The 18,497-nt window shown below is 40.5% G+C and overlaps 1 long non-coding RNA gene across 2 annotated transcripts in view; it reads right to left on the reverse strand.

Annotated features, from left to right (window-relative positions):
- Positions 1-942: 942 nt before the first annotated feature.
- LOC149120950 (uncharacterized) overlaps positions 943-18,497 on the reverse strand; it is a 79,734-nt gene continuing 62,179 nt past the window's right edge. For both annotated transcript variants that reach the window (XR_016225491.1, XR_016225493.1), the window contains 2 exons: positions 2,668-2,786; positions 943-1,556 (listed from right to left, as the gene is read on the reverse strand). This is a non-coding gene — a long non-coding RNA (uncharacterized LOC149120950). The remainder of the gene's footprint in view (positions 1,557-2,667; positions 2,787-18,497) is intronic.

An 18,497-nucleotide genomic window follows, 5' to 3' on the forward strand; every position in this document is an offset into this window, starting at 1 on the left:
AGGAAATTAGGAAACACAGAATTGCTTGAAAAATTTCTACACCAAATAGACTATCAGAACAGAACTGCACATTTTAGAGTGTAATGTTCATTAAAATCCTATGAGGTTGGTAGAATATTCCAGTTTTACACAGAAGGAAAATGAGGTATAGAGGGGTTATGCTACTTATCTGAGGACTGTACCAAGACGCCTGGTCTAGACATGAATTCACGTTTTCAAAGGTTACGACGCTCCCTTCACTTCCCCACATTATACTTAATATAATAGGAGGAAAGGAGGGCTAATCCTTCACATGTTCCTTGGGGAATAAAGCATGATGGGAATACAGAAGAGACCTACCAGCTCAGGATGAGCTGTAGTCTGTACAGAAAGAGGTGAAGCCCACAGCACTGCTGCAGGGATTGCAGGTGATGTATGCCACCTTGGTCTCACAGCATCCACTGAGGTTCAGGAGTCAGTTCAAGCCTCTCTTTCAGAACAACCTAGGCTAGTGACAAAGAGCACTCAGTTCTGATCTCAGACTCTTCTACTCTGACTTAGCCTTGTGGCTGGAGTCTCACATTGTTCTTCACCTGTCCACACTGCCTCTTCCCCACTGGAGCACAGTTGACACGGGGGCAAAGCCGTGCCTCCAGTCCTAATGTAGAGCACAGGATCAACTAGAATCTGTTCATAAGAAATGAGAAGCACTAGTGTCATCACCCCCATTTTAGAGTAGAAAAGAGGTCAACAGACACAATGCAGCTTCCATGGTGATTCAAGTTCCCAGAGCAAGAAACACTTCTAGAAGTAACTACCCAGCATATACCCATTTCTCGGAATGCTCCATTGCTATAAATTCCCTCTCCTCCCAAACAGCCTACAGGCACACCAGGTATTGAGCATAAACCAAAGAAGTAAAACATCTCAAACTGAGAGTCAGGATGCCTGGGTTGAGGATCTGGTTCTATAATTGGTTTATTCATGAAACCTAATTTGTTCAGTCAAAATTTATTTATTCAGTGCCTATTACATGAGCTCAAGAGCACACACATGAACACACACATTGCACAAAGCTCTTTAGGAAAATATATTCTAATTATTAAATACATTTCATGAACCTGGTACTATGCTAAGCATTTCACATGTTTATTATTCATCTTCATAACAAGATTTTGTAACCTCATGTAACATAAAACAGAGTGGCTTGCCCAAGGTCACACAGGTGGCAACCGGCTGAGCCAAGACTGCTTCATTTCTTCAGTGAATATCTGCTCATGCCAGGCACTGGCCCAGCCCTGGGAATACAATGACTGAATGAGACAAGGTGAAATCCCTCCTCTCCTGGAGCTCACGTTTCAGGGAAGGAAACAGATAATAAACCAGTAAACCAATAAGTTAACAAGACAATTACCATCAGCTATACCTGTTATACAATCACATAAAACGGAATGAATAGTCAGGGATATCTCTTCATGTAACTGCACAGACCTGGGATCAGAACAACAGAAGACCATCGTGCCAAGATCTGGCAGAATAACTTTCCAGGCAGAGGGGACTGCCAAGTGAAAAAGGCCCTAGGAAGAAAACAAAGACGGCATATTGAGTAGACAGGAAGAAGACAAAGAGGTCTGCCTAGCAACAAATAAAGGAAGACAGAGCAGGTGAGTGTGAGGGGTAGACTGCAACAAAATCATGAGGAATAAGGGAAGAAATCTGGATTTTGCTCCAAGTTCAGCAGTATATCACTGTAAGCTTCAGATTTATATAATTATCTTTAAAACTGCCCTGGTCCTATTTTTTCTTCCTTTTCAATAAGTAAGTTATCCAAATCTGGAGTCAGTGTTCAAAGAGTAAAACAGAACAAACAAATTTCAAAGAGACCAAGATTCTACATGCCACAATTAGGCTCATTTGGTTTAGGCTTGACTTGGAATGACTTAAAGAAAAATAGCTCTTATCCTTTGCATCTTTTGACCTACAATAATGATTTGCCTTAGTTACTTCCAGAAGCAGAAGTCTGGCAATACAATTAAAAAATCATATATACAACTTAAACTTTCAGTATTTTTGGTAGACTAATATTTACTTTATCGTTGTAGACATATCAATAACTTGATAGCAGGGTTTTAAGCTGTGTGGTAGTATGAACTGGATGACACTAAAGAGGGGTCCCTCGCTGCTTGTGGTGAAATGGTCTGTAGGGCCAATAGTAGGTACAGGGTTGTCACTCCAAATCCTAGGATCTCCCCCTCAGAAACCATAAGCTCCTCCTTACACCAAGGAGATGCCAGTTCAGCAAGGCCATGTGCTACCATGAATGTCTACAGGCTGGAAAGGGACAAGCAGGGAAGCAAGCAGAGACCAAGTCCACCTGTTTTCCTATCTCAAAAGTGAGGGAACTGGATTGGGTGCCTCCCAACTCTCCAATGCCTGTTTACATTCCACACAGCTGGGAGCTCCTGAGCCTTCATGAGCATGGTGGCCATCTGCCGACCCTCTGTTACATGCTCAACTCTTGTATCCCATCATGCTTCACCTGGATCACCTCCATCCTTCCATGTTCATGATTCTGATGACCTGCCCTGTTCTTCCTATTTCCATGGGCTCATTCAGAGAAACATTGAGTTCTTCCTTCCTCACAGTCACTTGCTCTCAGACATCCAGGCACTCCTGACAAAGCCTCACCTCAGTGGCCAGTAGTATGATGTAGCAGATCAAGCTGCTGCTTGCAATACCAGCATCCCACACGGGCACCAGTTTGTGTCCCAGCTGTTCCACTTCAGATCCAGCTCCCCGCTAATGCCCTGAGAAAAGCAGCAGAATATGAGCCAATCACTTGGACCCTGTCACCCACATGGGCGATCTGGATGAAGCTCCTGGCTTCAGCATGGTCCAGCCCCAGTCATTGCAGCCAGTTGGGGAGTAAACCAGCAGATGAAAGATCTGTGTGTGTGTGTCTCCCTCTCGAACTCTTTCAAATAAATAAATACATAAATATTTAAAAAAAAAAAAACCCTCACCTCAGAACCTAAGTGGGCAGGACCCACCCAGGTGGGCTTCCTCTGCAGTCGAGAGGAGGCCATGGCACCCTTTGGTGGCCTAGACTCTGAACAGGACTGTGATCACATTGGGAAGGAAAGAGTGACAATCAGATACGGGGCTATGGCAAGTCAATGGGTAAACCCCACAATGTCTGCTTCCCAGTTGTGCCTCACAAAGCCAAATTTATCAAAATTAGAGGACCAGGGAAAAGGAAAACAAAAACAAAACCCACTAGAAAATAAGCAGGCAAAATACCTTCCTGTACAGACTCTAAAATCCTAGTAAGCTAAAGTTATCACTCAAGAGGTCAAACTCTTCTCAAATAGGATGGCCAGGGGCCATAGGAAGGATCTGAGATCCTAATCAGATGGAACTGAATGTAAATCTTCCACTGCTGTGAGCCATCTGACCTAAGACTTTCATCCTTAGTGGGGAGGTTGGAAGGCAAAGGGGCTGGATTGGGTAAAATGGAAGAAAGAGAAGTGCAGAGGATAATTATCATTACTGAATGGCATGGCAGACATTGAGACTCTGGCACATAAGAGACACTCAATAAATACCAGTCTTTATCGTTCCTCACAGACAGGCCTGACACAGGCCTCTTATCTTTCAACACAACTTCTCTAAGATTCAACATGGTATGTCATTTAGAACTTGCCCAAATTGAAAAGATAATCTCAGGGCCGGTGCTGTGGCACAGCAGGTAAAGCCACCATCTGCAGTGCCAGCATCCCATTTGGGCACCGGTTCGAGTCCCGGCGGCTCCACTTCCCATCCAGCTCTCTGCTATGGCCTTGGAAAGCAGTAGAAGATGGCCCATCACCTTGGATCCCTGCACCACCATGAGAGACCCAGAAGAAGCTCCTGACTCCTAGCTTTGGATCAACGCAGCTCCAGCCATTGCGGTCATTTGGGGAGTGAACCAGCAGATGGAAGATCTCTCTCTCTCTTTCTCTCGCTTGCTAGCTCTCCCCTGCCTCTGCCTCTCTGACATTATGTCTTTCAAATAAATAAATAAATTTTTATTTGAAAGAGTTACAGAGAGAGGTAGAGCCAACAGATGGAAGACCTTTATCTCTCTCTCTCTCTCTTGCTCTCGCTCTCTCTCTACCTCTCCTCTCTATGTAACTCTGACTTTCAAATAAATCTTTACAAAAAATACAATCTCTTCTCTCTTTACTTATACTTGTAAATGAGAAAACAAATTTAGGAAGTCATAGAAATCTGGTACAAGCTCTGGATCTTACACACCAGGAAAACTGAGGCTAGGAAAAGGAGAAACTTGCTCAGTGCCTCAGACTAGAAGCTGATAAGACAAGCACCCAAGTCAATCTATCCAACGTAACAAAGGGCAAGTAAAATAATTATAAACAGCAGCAATGATGGAGTAAGAATGCCTACAATTTATGGAACTCTTCCTACACCTTCAACATGCATGAATTCATTACATCTTCACAATAGGTTCATGAGTTATACTGTGAGACAGTCTGTGTGTAACAGCTTTCCCATGGTACAGTCAGAGGCGGACCTAGGATCCCCAGGCTCCAAAGCCCTTCTCTCAGCCACCACCTCCCTTTACAGCCTCCTGCTCTTACATAATGAGCACCAGTTATCTTCCCAACATGGAATGGCCTCTAAAGAAGATAAAGTCATAGACACCTAAGATTTTACTGTAAAGAAATATACTCATGCAATAATAACTCATAGCCAACAAAGACAACATACTCAAAGTGGTGAGACGCTAAGTTACCTAGCTTTGAGACAAGGAAGAAGAAGTGTCTGAGAAGAAAAGGAAGTCTTTTAAGACAGGGTTCCAGTTGAGCAGGCCTAGAAAAGATAGATGCCCTGGGAGTACATGCTGATGTGCCCTGTTTAGGATGTGGTAGTTTCGAAATACATTAAGTTCTTTGATACTCTTCCCTTCTAGAGGAAGAGTTTGGTGTTCCCCTTCAATATGAGTAGGATTGAGTGACTCATTTCCAACCACATGAACTTATGAGCCATAACAGTGAATGACCTCTCAGAATGGTTATAAAAGACAATGCGGTTTTCTTCCTTCTTGGATCAATTGTTCTGGGGGAAGGCAGGTGCCATGTAGGGACATGCATGCAGCCAGATGGCAAGGCCCACAAGGTGGTAAACACAGCCTCCTGTCAATCATCTGCAGAGAATGAGAACTGTTGCCAAAAGAAGAGAGTCTCCATTCCCAGTTTGACATCAAGATTTCTGCCTTTCAACTTGGGGTGGGGCCAAACCATCTATACTATTTTTTAAATTTTTACTTATTTTCATTATATTTGAAAGGCAGAGAGGGAAAGACATACAGAGAAAGCTCTTGCACCTGCTGATTAATTCCCCAGAGGTTCACAACAGCCACGGCTGGCCCAGGCCAAATCCAAGAGCCAGGAATTCAGTCTGGGTCATTCAGGTGGGTGGCAGAGACTCAATTACTTGAGCCATTACCTCTCAGGATGCACATTGGCATGCAGTTGGATTCAGAAGCAGAGCTGGGTTCCAAGCCAGTTCCTGCTGTCAAAGGATACAGGCATCCCAAGCCGTATATCAATCAATATCTCAACTACTGTGTCTAAGGTCCAACCCCCATAAAGTCTCTAGTTTACCACAGCCCTAGCCAACGTCTTGACTGCAACCTCATGAGAGAATCCAGAACCACTCATCTAAGCTGTTCCTCAATTCTTGACTACTCCTTGTCCCCACCTCAAACTCTGAGGTAATAAACATGTGCTACTTTAAGCTGCTCAATATGGGAGTAATTGGTTACTCAGCAACAGATGGACATTCTTACATAAGAGAGTATTTCAAAAATTCATAGAAATGTGTATTATGAAATAAAGATGCATGGATTTCAAAAAAGATGTTTGCACCAAAATAAACTCATCTTTCAATTCCATTGTCCCATGACTTTTTTGAGGCAACACTGAAGGGGTGTGAAAAATAAGGAGAATGAGGCAGGGAAAAGCAAATGGCAGAGTCCACATTTTCAAACTCATTCTAATGCTCCAAGACCTCAGAGGATGCAGGTTAAGCTGGAGTTAAGTGCAAAAAAACCATTTCTCCAAGTTAATAGCCAGCAGCCAATTTCCTAAAAGCTCAGTTAGTAAATCTACCAAGCAACTATCCAGGGTCACTCGGTACCATCAAGAGTGGTGAATACTAATTAATCTTTCTCCTAAGGTGAGTCAGTGGCCCCAGAATAGAAATATTTCTCTCCAACATACCCAAGGGCAGTGGGAAAAAAACCAGGCTTCTCAACGTGTGATCCGACTTTGTAATTACAATTTCAGGTAGCAATCATTAAGCACACACCACACCCCTCAATTTACAGATAAGCATCTACCTATTCACACACATACTAGCCAACAGAACAGGATTCATTGCCAGTGCCATGTCCTTCCACTGGGTCACACATCACAGAAACATCCACAACACCATGATCTTAAAGAAATTATTACCATTTGTGTTCTAAACAGGATGCATTATTTTCCACAAGTGTCAACTTTCCCTTGCAATATTACATTTCCAACATTTAGTTTTCTAGCATTTTGCCATGACTATCTGTGTAGATTAGAAAGGTTCTTAACTGTTATCTGTAATAGATTTTGCCTGTAGCAAAATTCATGCAGGCATAATAGAAGAACAAAGTGTACTCTGATGAAATTGCAACCATAATTTCCAGATGCCTGACATTTATTGCTTATTGCTATTAGAATTCAAGTGCCTATTTGTTTTGTACTTTGCTTTTATTCTTGCATCACAACATATAATGGAAAAAAGATATTTTAAATGTTGGGTTAAGTATCACAGATCAACACAAGGCACCAACATAATCAATACTACTTAAACATACTCCCAGGCAATTAATTTTTAAAGAATCAAATTGTTGTACCACATCAAAATTTATAATGATAATGTAAAGGGTGCTACATTCTTTATTGTTTAATTAAAAGCAACATTTAGCACTCATGCAGCTAACAGTTAAGACATCACAATATAAAAGGTTTGGCTTATCATTATGGTAAAGAAGGTACAATTGACTCTTCACAGTACACTTCTGATTACTAAATGTTAATTGTACTTTCTTTGCCAGTATGCACTTATCAAATTATTGGAAACCATCATATGGAAGGCTGTAAGTATCACAGTCAAATGCAGTCATCCTATAGTGACTGCTGCAGAGATGACACCTGGTAGCCAGATAAATACCAGCATCTTAAAAGAAGAAAACAAGTGAGTTTTATGACTACTCCTCTGTGGATAAAGTTGAATCCAGAAAATGGCAGCAAGTAAAACATGTGTAGCTTCAGGGAAAGATGCAAGAAAATGCACACACAGAACAGAGTGAAGAGACCTAGGAAATAAAAACAAACAGAAAATTCTGCTGACAAGACAGATTCAAACTTTTGAAAAATTTTAAAAGGAAAGAGGCATTTTTCCAATCTTGTGCACTTAGATACAAAGGGCTAAAAAATCCAAGATGGGTGGATGAAGCTATTACACTCAGTTCAGGGTGTTTGCCTAACACAGAGGCACTGCCCAAATAATAAGGCTCTCAAGAGATAGAATGGCAGGTGGACTCAGTCTGTCAAGTTCATGGACCAGCTGGGCTGAAATAAAGACAATCAAGGGAGCCTGGAAAGGACAGAGACTAACTAGGCTTCACCATATACCTCTTATTATTTTTTTTCTACAAGTTCCGTATTTGGAAAAGTGTTGTCAAACACTCTGCATTTACTCCAGAATTACCAATAAAGTGCTACTGTAGCCAAGTATACAATTTCTATTAAGTGTTTTATGCTACTAAAAGTAGCTTTTGTTCCCCATGGCTGCCACTCAGATCTCAAGCTAATCTTTTTATTTTATGGTTGGAAAAATAGTATGACATGGATGACAGTTGAAACTGAGTCCAAAGGTGGTAGTTACACCTTGGAAACAGTTGAACTTGGTCTGTAACATCTCTCCCCAACTATGTACTTTCTATGGGGAAAGCACCACTGCCCTTTAAGCTCACACTAACTCTGCCCCATTGGTCAGGATATTGCAAACGAGCTGAATGACCACAGAGTGGGAAACTAGATGTCCAGGAATCTGTTCTCAAAGGCACATTTAGGACTGAAGAACTCCAAAGAAACAGCACATTTACAAAGTTCTATAGTCACCCTCATCTTGATGACATCTGAGTCCTACTTTAAAAGAGAGGTAAAGGACTTAAACATGCCTTTTATGAGTGTTTTAATCTCTTCTGATTCAAACAGTCCCTTTTAGGTAACCGAGTCTCTTTTTTGGCAAACAAATCTTGGAAATGTCTTTGTGTACTCTATGAGTGTGTGTGTATAAACTTATACCACATCATTTAGATAACCATTAAAAATGGCTGATGACAGCATTCGAGAGACCATGAAATTCAGCTTTCTAGTGAGGACTGGACCCAATAACCATCTGAGTGTGTGAATGTGTGTGTGGAATGCATGTGTGAACGCACAAAGTAGGATTGTTTGGCTTAATCAAAAATGACTTCTTAGGCCTAGGAAAAATTTCAATCCAGGCTAAGGAAGGTGGGTTCAATTTCATAAGCAGCACCTAATGACAAAGAAACAGAATAGCATTTTACGGAAAATATTTTAGTACTTTGTGTAGAAAGGATTAATAGGAAACAAACAAACAAACAAACAAACCTTCTTATTTCCTAGTCCAGGAATAGATTAATACAAGGCCAGGATGGTGGCAGTGAGGATGGAAACAGAACAAGGGTATAGGGAACACTCATGTGGAGGCCACAGTGTAGGAAAAAAAAATATTTGGCCTGGAGTTTGGGGGAAGAAATAAGGTTGGTGTTAGAGATGAACAGCCTAGTTGGTGTGTTTCTCTGACGTAATACATTTCCAGAGCCAATAGGACATACACGTAAAAGTCTGTGTATTTTTCCTCTAGGTGTCTGGGTGTTTGTGATAAAGACTGCAATTAAAACTATGAGAAGGATGCTAACACTAAGCCACTCTATTTGATATTTTCCTTAAACTTCCAATATATGGAGAGTAGGAGAAAAAGGGACAGGAGAGAAAAAGTCTGTTCACAAATACTAACTTCTATTTCCCTAATCAGTAAGCAACTTTGCCCAGCAGGAAGGTAATTTTGTTTAAGGAAATGCTTTAGACATATATGTGTACACACACACACACACACACACACACGGAAGAAAACAGATTAATTCATTTACACACAAGAGATAATCACTACTTTTTTTTTTAAAGATTTATTTATTTATTTGAAAGGCAGATTTACAGTGGAGGTGGGAGGTATGGAGATAGAGATCTTCTGTCCACTGGTTATCTCTACAAATGTTACTATGTCCAGAGCTAGGCCAGGCTGAAGCCAGGAACTCCATCCAAGTCTGCCACATGGATACAGGGCCTTAAGCACTCCAGCCACCTTCAGCTGCTTTCCCAGACACATTAGCAGAGAGCTAGACTGTAAGTGGAGCAGCCAGGATTCAAACCAGCAATGCTCATATTTGATATCAGCATCACAAGCAGCAGTTTATCCCACTGTGCAACAATGTGGGCCCTAAGAATCACTTTCAAAGCATATACTTTGAAGGATAATTAATTCAAGAAGAAACAATGTGTCAGACCAATTAATATCAAACCTTTCAAACATCATCAACCTCTCCAAAATATCTGTAAAGCATTTTTGTGATTGCTTTACTCTTTTAAACAAAACAATGAATCAACAGACCCTAGAACTGCCATGTTTTTACTTAAATTTTAAAGGAAATAATACATATATTTGATTCACAGATAAAAAGGTGCATAAAGGTATAAAATTTAAAAGTACAGCCTCTGTTCTTCCCCAACTTGACATTTCAAAGATAGCTATAATCAAGTTTGTCATTTATCCTCCCACATTTATGTTTTTATTTTTCAAATGAAATCATAGAGACCATTCTATAGCTTATCTCATGTAATTATGCATCATGGGAGTCTTTCCATGCCTGCACACACTACTCTAACACACTATTTTCAGTAGCTGCATTGCTGTGTCTTATCCATAGGAGAAGATTTCAAAAGGGTCACAGAAAAAAATGGATTAAAAAGTAAGGGGTTTTGGTATAAAAAATATTTTAGAATCCATGCATAGTTTGTCCACAATATGCACTCTGCATCAGCTGGTTGTTACCAATGTTTTGATATTATAGTCAGTGCTAAAATGTACAATCACTTATAAATATTTATAAGAATATCTGGGATGGGCATTTGGTGAAGCATTTTTGATGCTGCTTGTGACACCTGCATCCCATACCAGAGCGTCTATGTTTAAGTTCCAGCTTTGCTCCCTATTCCAGCTACTTGCTAATGCAGACCCTGGGAGGCAACTGGTGATGGATCAAATATCTGGGTCCTGCCACCCATGTTGGATACTTGGATTGTGGTTCTGTTTCCTGGCTTTGATCCAGCCCAGCTGCTGCTAACATCTGGGGAGTACATCAATAGGTAGGCGATCTCTCTCCCTCTCTTTCCGTCTCTCTGTATCTTTCTCTGAGTCTTTGAGTTTCAAATAAACAAAACAATTTTTAAAAACAATATCTATAATGTAAGTCCCTGGGTATGGAATTATTTGGGTCAAAGGGGATATTTTTAATTTTATAAATATTGCCAGATTGTTTTTAAAATGGTTTTACCAACTTAAATTTTCACCAGAAGTTTTGAACTTATCTATTCTCTCATACCCTTGTTATTCTGTAGGTAAAACTAAGTTGTTCTCAATTTGGTTTACATCTTTAATTATAGAGTATGATAAATACCTTTTGGTGGGGAGTTCAACTCTTTATATTTCTTTTTTAATAGACTTAACAAAACTCTGAAACACGCTGTTGCAAAGCATTTTCATCAAATGCTTCCCTACTTTTATATTAAGAGTCATCACTTAGGAGGTTTCCCATAGCTTGTAAAATTCCAGAAGAGTTAAGTCTCTGGTTCAGTGAGCCCTGTCAAGAATTCACATTTCCAACAAATATGACCAGTTCTGGAATTATCTTATAAAAAGCAACAAAACAGAACCAATGACATTTACATCACCTTCAACTTATGAAACATGATAGTAGGAGGAATCACCTGAAAGGGGAGATATTTAGTATCTTGAAGGAGAAATCTGATCAAAGAAAGATGACTGATGGCCTAGCAGGAAGATTGATGTTGGAATGCTGTCTACAGCACAACTGAAAGAGAAAAGTATATACCAAATATATCTCACCTGAGCTTCCAGATAGTGTCAATTTGAGGGGGTGTAGTTTTTTTGTATTCATAAAGGAAAAAAAGAGTGACTACATGGTGGCACCAAGAGAACATCTATCTCCAGCAGGTGTAAGGAAAGACACATGCTGAAATTAGGTAGTCTCACCTGTAATTAAGGGAATTCAATCCACTAATGTCTTCAGCCCATACTGCATATCAGAATCATGTAGGTAGCATAATCATTTAAATGCCTGGACCCTAACTCAGACACTCTGAATCAGAACCCAAGCACTGGTATTTTTCTGAAGTTTCCTCTGGAGATACTAATGTGCAGCCAAATTTGAGATCCTCTCCATTAAGAGTATCCTCTCTTAGCAGTATTAGCAATATTCTCAAAGCCTGAAGGTATTCTACTAAACTAGGGATGCGTTTCCTGAAATCTCATGACTGTATCTTGCTATAACAGTCTGAAAACCAGAATTTGACACAATATCCACTGAAAAATAGATGAGGAAAAGTCAGCCATATCAGACACAATGGAATCAAGAGAATGGTAAGAATGCGTGATTGCTCAAAGGAATAGATGTAAAACACAACAGAACGAAACTATTTGCTGTACTGATGGGAATATATAACCTGGAAGTCAACTTAGATATTTAATAGTCTTAAAAATGTGCATACCCTAGCCCACCTTGTCCACAGCAGATATGTTCTAAGAACCCCCAGTGGATGCCTGGAACTTAGGGTAGTACTAAACCCAACACATACATAGATTTAATGCCCTTTCTATCTGAACTAACCACTTCAAACACCCATGGCTGTAACTTTAGCAGCTGAAGGCGAAAGAGCAAAACTATAACAAAATTATTCATCCTTCTTCACAATTTCACCAATAAAATATTTTGTTTCTTACTATAGATCTCAGCTTATTACTTTTTTTCTTTCCTTAAGTAGATAAATTTCACCTTTTCAGTTTAATGGCAGGGGTAGGGAACATTTTTTTCTGCCAAGGGCCATTTGGATATTTATAACATCATTTGTGCCATACAAAATTGTCAATTTAAAAATTAGCCTGCCTTAAATTTATTGAATTTTTGAGTCCTGCCTGCAAATGCCTTTGTCAGGGCCAGACCAAATGATTTTGTAAGCCTTATACGGCCCTTAGGCAAGACATTCCCCACCCCTAATTTAAAGAAAGCACTCAACAGTCTCTCTTTCGCATATCCAAATTGCCAGTATCAACTACACTTGTGCTTTTGAGGGTGCTAGAAAGTAAAACAACGGTTACTTTAACCCAAGCACGACAGCAGATCTAATCACTAAGATGATTACTAAGTGACTAATGGGTGGGTAACATATACACTGTGGATACATTGGACAAAGGGATGATTCACATACCAGGTGGGATGGAGTGAGATGACATAAGATCTCAACATGCCACTCAAAATGGGGACAATTTAAAACTTACAAATTGTTTATTTCTCAAATTTTCCATTTAACATTTTCTAACCACGGCAGACTACAATTGACAAATTTCAAGAAGAAAAACCACCAATAAGGAAGCACTATTATAACTCATGACCCATGAGTAGGCAGAAAGACATAGGCATGGACTGGGATATTCATTACTTCATTGTTTATAGAAGAAAACTGGAAACCATTCACCTAATGAACATTAAATAAGCTCAAATGCAGCTACACAACGGAACCATGTACAGTGATTTAAAACAATATGCTGAGGCCAGCGCTGTGGCGTAGTGTGTAAAACCACCACCTGCAGTGCTAGCATCCCATACAGGCACCGGTTCTAGCCCTGGCTGCTCCACTTCCAATCCAGCTCTCTGCTATGGCCTGGGAAAGCAATAGAAGATGGCCCAAGTCCTTGGGCCCCTGTACCTGTGTGGGAGACCTGGAAGAAGCTCCTAGCTCCTGGCTTTGGAGCAAACAGCTCCAGCCATTGCGGCCATCTGGGGAGTGAACCAGCTGATGGAAGACCTCTCTCTGTCTCTCTCTCTCTCTACCTCTCCTTCTCAATCTGTAACTCTGACTTTCAAAAAATAAATAAAATCTTTAAAAAAATTCTTAAAATATGATGATCAGTTTAATTACTTATTCATATAAAATGAATTGTATGAAAAAGTTCCAAAATGCATTTTAAGTTTGTAAAATTACATACATAGCATGATTTCATTTCTTTATAAATGACAGAACAGTGCACTTATCAAGGCTTTCCTTCTTTCTAGGTATAGTTCTAAACACTTTTTATAAAAAAAAAATATTTATTTATTTGAAAGGCAGAGTTAGAGAGAAGGAGTGACTAAGAGAGAGAAATGTTCCATCCCCAAATGGCCACAACAGCCTGGCCAAAGCCAGAAGCTTCATCTGGGTCTCCCACATGGTGGCAGGGATCCAAACACTTGGGCCACCTTCTGCTGCTTTCCTGCTTATTATCAGGGAGCTGAACTGGTACCCATTAGGGATGCCAGTGTCTCAAGCAAAGACTTAATCCAATAAGCCGCAACGCCAGCCTGATTTCAATCATTAACTCATCTATCCTTAGAACCCTAGTGATGATATTATTGTTGATGAAACCACTTGAGACACAGAGAAGTTACTAATGTGCCTCAGGTCACACAGCTAGTAAATGAAAGGTAGCCTTTCTTTCTTTTTTATAGAAAGTTTTTATTTAATAAATATAAATTTCAAAAGTACAACTTTTGGATTATAGAGGTTTTTCCCCCCATACTTGCTCTCCCACCCCCAAACCATCCCACCTCCTATTCCCTCTCCCATCTCATTCTTCATTAAGATTCATTTTTAATTATATTTATACACAGAAGATCAACTCTATACTAAGTAAAGATTTCAACAGTTTGTACCCACACAGAAACACAAAGTATAAAGTACTATTTGAAGACTAGTTTTACCGTTAATTCTCATAGTACAATAAGGACAGAGGTCCTAAGTCTGGCCCAGAACCCTTACTAATTTTTGTTTGTTTTGAAAGGCAGAAAGAGAGAGACAGACAGACACTGATCTCCCATTTTGCGGGGCCAATGCTGAAATCCCCACAACAATTAGAGCTGGGTCAGACTGAAGCCAGGAGCCTGGAACTCAATCCAGGACTCCCCTGTGAGTGGCAGGGACCCAGCTACTTGAGTCATCACTACTGCCTCCCAGGGTATCCATTTGCAGAAAGCTGGAATGGAGAATGGAGATGGGACTCAAACGCAGTCTCTTCAACACTGGATGTGGGCATGTCTAATTGCGTCATAACTGCTATACCAAACACCCACCCCAGGATCCATCCCCTGAACTGCCACACCATACTGCCAATGTATTAATGTGCACACATTGTCTGGAAAGACAGAAGGGGAGTTTTATTTTCTACCCTTTGTTAATGAATACTTTTCTGTAAAAGACTATAAGTCATATATGTGACTCACAGTTTTAAAACAGTGTATTTTTAAAGCGATGACAAATCCTTGGACAATGCTTAAAAAAATCAAATCAAAACAAACAAAAGCCTACAGGATTAGGGAATGGAATTACTAGAGGGTGACCTGCATCTGGCCAGTAGGGAAAGCTAGAGTCTGGGTGGGCATTTCCACAACCAAAGATACAAATGTGCAAAATGAGGAAGATGACAGCTTTTTGTGAATTCTACAGAGCAAAAGTTTTCTCAGCATGGGGGAAAACTGTGAATAGAGCAGAATAAGGCATAGTAGCCAGTTACGGAATATCTACATACAAAATGAAGAAACTGGGTAAGTAAGCACGTGAGCTAGCCTTAGATGGAAGGAAGGAGAGATTCCACTTATTGGAGTGGGGCAGAGTTGGGGAACTATGAAAAATCTAACTCTTGCCTCCACTCCCATCCTCTGTGAATTTTGAAGAGCAGTTAGGGCCAGTTAAATGTTGAGAGCAGTCCACTAATTGATGAAGAGATGGAGTTAGTCGGAGACAAGTGAGACTTCAGAGCAGTAATCTAGACTGCATCAGAAGCTAGACACCAGAAGTCCCTGGTGCTGCAACATAGCCCCATTACTCGCCTTCAAGGATCATTGGTTGAATTAGAATACAGCACGCATGCCTTTGGTAGTGTGCTCTCCTACTGGCCTATCCACCTGGCCTTCCAGCTCCCTGTAGCCATCAGTATCCACCAGCCAACAATGCTGGGCTGGGATTTCCCCACTTCACCCAAAGGTTCAGTGGGTAGAACTGCTAAGGAAAGCAGGGCATTCACTCTGGGTCAGGGAAACTTCGAGAATGTATTTCAAGAAACACAGCTGGCTGTGTTCCTCTCAGGAACATATGGTCATTCAAACTATAAAAACAAGTTCAAACTATTGCCTAATAAAAATACTTTTGGAATAAGCTGATGATTTATGACTGATATGCAAATTTGTGCTTCTAAAGTTCTTGAAGGTGCTAGAAAACAGAAATTAAAACAGGTTCTTCTCAGTATTTTAAGTACATCCCTTCATTTTTATTCCCACTTCTAGCTTCTATTTTAAGTAAGACTCCCTTTCTTCATAGATCCCCCATCCTTACTACTGACAAGATAAGGTTAAATAAAGTCTCACTCTACATTTTGCTTCTCTTAGCAGATGCACTCAATATTTTCACAAGTTCACACTTAGATTTACAGCACAAGACCACATTCAAGCCAAGAAAATGATTGTCTTTCACAATCGTTCTCCAACCAGAACTCTGAAATTAATGAGTTTAATAGGAGATTTTTCCTCCTTTGGACACTAACCCCTTTCTGTCTCTAGATATAACATATGATACCTGTGAAGTATATGGAAATTATGCACAGGCATGCACTCATAATAGAAAAAGCTCGTTGTGGAAATAGCTATCCCTACAGTAAGTACTCATAACTTTTTTTGCCTCTTCATTATTGCAGTACATAATTCACTCCTCTGTAAGTTCAAATTGCATATTACAGCACATTAATGTTGGTCTTCTTTTATAGCAACCTATCATATGGTTAGCATTCTCATTTATAACCTAAATTACTTTTATTTCTCCAGTCATTTCACCTAACTACTTCGAATCAAACAGGAAAATGATCACATATCACAATTTGCTAAAACATGCAGTAGTAAGAGTTGGCAGGAGTACATTTCCCATTTGTGTGGACACATCCATCTCTGAGGATGGTGGCCCTTGTGAACCTGAAGGTGTCAGGTGTTCATGAAGGACCAGCCATGCCTTTACAATAAATACCCTGGCCAAACATATTTTGGAAGGGGAGGGGAGGGGCTGGTGCCATGGCTCACTTGGTTAATACTCCACCTGCAGCGTCAGCATCCCATATGGGCACCAGGTTCTAGTCCCGGTTGCTCCTCTTCCAGTCCAGCTCTCTGCTGTGACCCGGGAGGGCAGTGGAGGATGGCCCAAGTGTTTGGGCCCCTGCACCCACATGGGAGAGACTGGGAGGAAGCACCTGGCTCAAGGCTTCAGATAAGCGCAGCACCGGCCATAGCAGCCATTTAGGGAGTGAACCAATGGAAGGAAGACCTTTCTCTCTGTCTCTTTCACTGTCTATAACTCTACCTGTCAAAAAAAGGGGGAGGGGGAGAAAAGGCAAGTATTTGGGTCCCAATAACCTGAAGATAAGGAACTCTTGGCCTTTCCCAGTCTGGCCCTCCCTGGTCTTGTCACGTACTCCTCTGCATTGTTCACTACACAGCAGCACCATTGGCCTCCCTTCAGTTCCTTGGATAAAAGATGCTCCTCTTCACCACAGGACCTTTACATGTGCTGTCCTACTTTTGAAGCATTCCTCCCTTACCTAGTCAATTCCACCCCTTCTTCCTTAAATCTAATCCAATTAGTTCCTCAGAGAAATATTTCCCTGGCTTTCTTCACTAAACCGCTTTGCTGTAGTGGTTTGCTCTATAATCTTGGATTAGATAATTTACTGAAATATTTTTGTTATGTATACAAATGAGAGTACTTCAAAAAATTCATGGGAAGATGAAATTCAGAGATAATTTTGGTGCAAAAATGTTGAAGCTCATGCATACTTTTTTAATAATACACACTTCCCAAGAACTTTCAGAATACCCTGTATGAAGTGTGTGTCTGCCTTTCTAGCTCACACTGCAGGCTTCTAGTTGGCCCTTTTTGTTCTTCTTTGCTTTCCTAGGCCTTACAAAGCAAAAAGCAAAGGTTTTCTGTCTCTGCAAGCAGTTTAAACCCATGAAGAGATCATGGCAGACATCCAGAGAGTAGAGAGCAAGAGAGAATGAGAAACCCTACAAGCAGCAGAGATCTCTGCTCTAGACAGTCCCTTCAAAGCATAGCCACACAGTGTTTCTACAGAATCCTTATGAGGCCAATATCAGCATGTCTCTGACCTTCAATGACACTTCTGCATTGGCCAAAAGAGACCAAGATCAGCGATGACCACAAGAGCTTGGAACCTAGAAGCTTCCATTACACTCTCCAGAGATCACCAGAGCACCCTGGATCTAGAGTGACCCAAGAGGAAGAGGCATAGACAGAGACGGAACTTTCCACCTACCCAAATGAGAGAGAACTAAGATGATCTAAAAGGAAGGAATGTGATAGTTCTAGCACATTTGGGTTTAGGGATGCTTTTTAATGCTTACTATACTCTCTTCCTACTCAAACTTTTCGGTCATCTTTACTTTTCATAATTTCCTGGATTTTTTTTTCTCTTCCTTTGTTCTTTAAGTTCCATGAGGGCAACACCCCATTCCCAGGATCTAGTCACAGCTTGACACACAGTGAACATATATTTGGACACTGCTCTCTTAGATATACAGTCATGCATCATTTAACAACAGGGACACTGTACTGATAAATACATCCTCAGGCAATTTTGTCATTGTACAAACATCAGAGTATGCTTAAACAAGCTAAGATGGCTACAATTTCACCAGGCAATATAATCTCATGGGACCATCTTTGTTTATGTAGACCCTTGTTGACCAAAATGTCATTAAGCAGCATACAACTGTAACTGCATGAAGTAAGATTCTGAGGTTCCACATGTACATTATGATGAATTTTGGCAAACGCAAACAACCATTTCAGCAACACCTCAATCAACCATCAGTCTAGAAATTTCCTTTCTACCCCTGTTCAGTGTTCTCTCTCTCTTCCCATCACAGGCAACCATTATTCTGATTTCTATCCTCATCAATTAGTTCTGCTTGCCCTTTACTTTCATATAAATGGAACTGT

This window comes from Oryctolagus cuniculus, chromosome 18 (genome assembly GCF_051225735.1).
Source record: "Oryctolagus cuniculus isolate XC-2025 breed Fujian yellow rabbit chromosome 18, ASM5122573v1, whole genome shotgun sequence".
NCBI lineage: Eukaryota > Metazoa > Chordata > Mammalia > Lagomorpha > Leporidae > Oryctolagus > Oryctolagus cuniculus.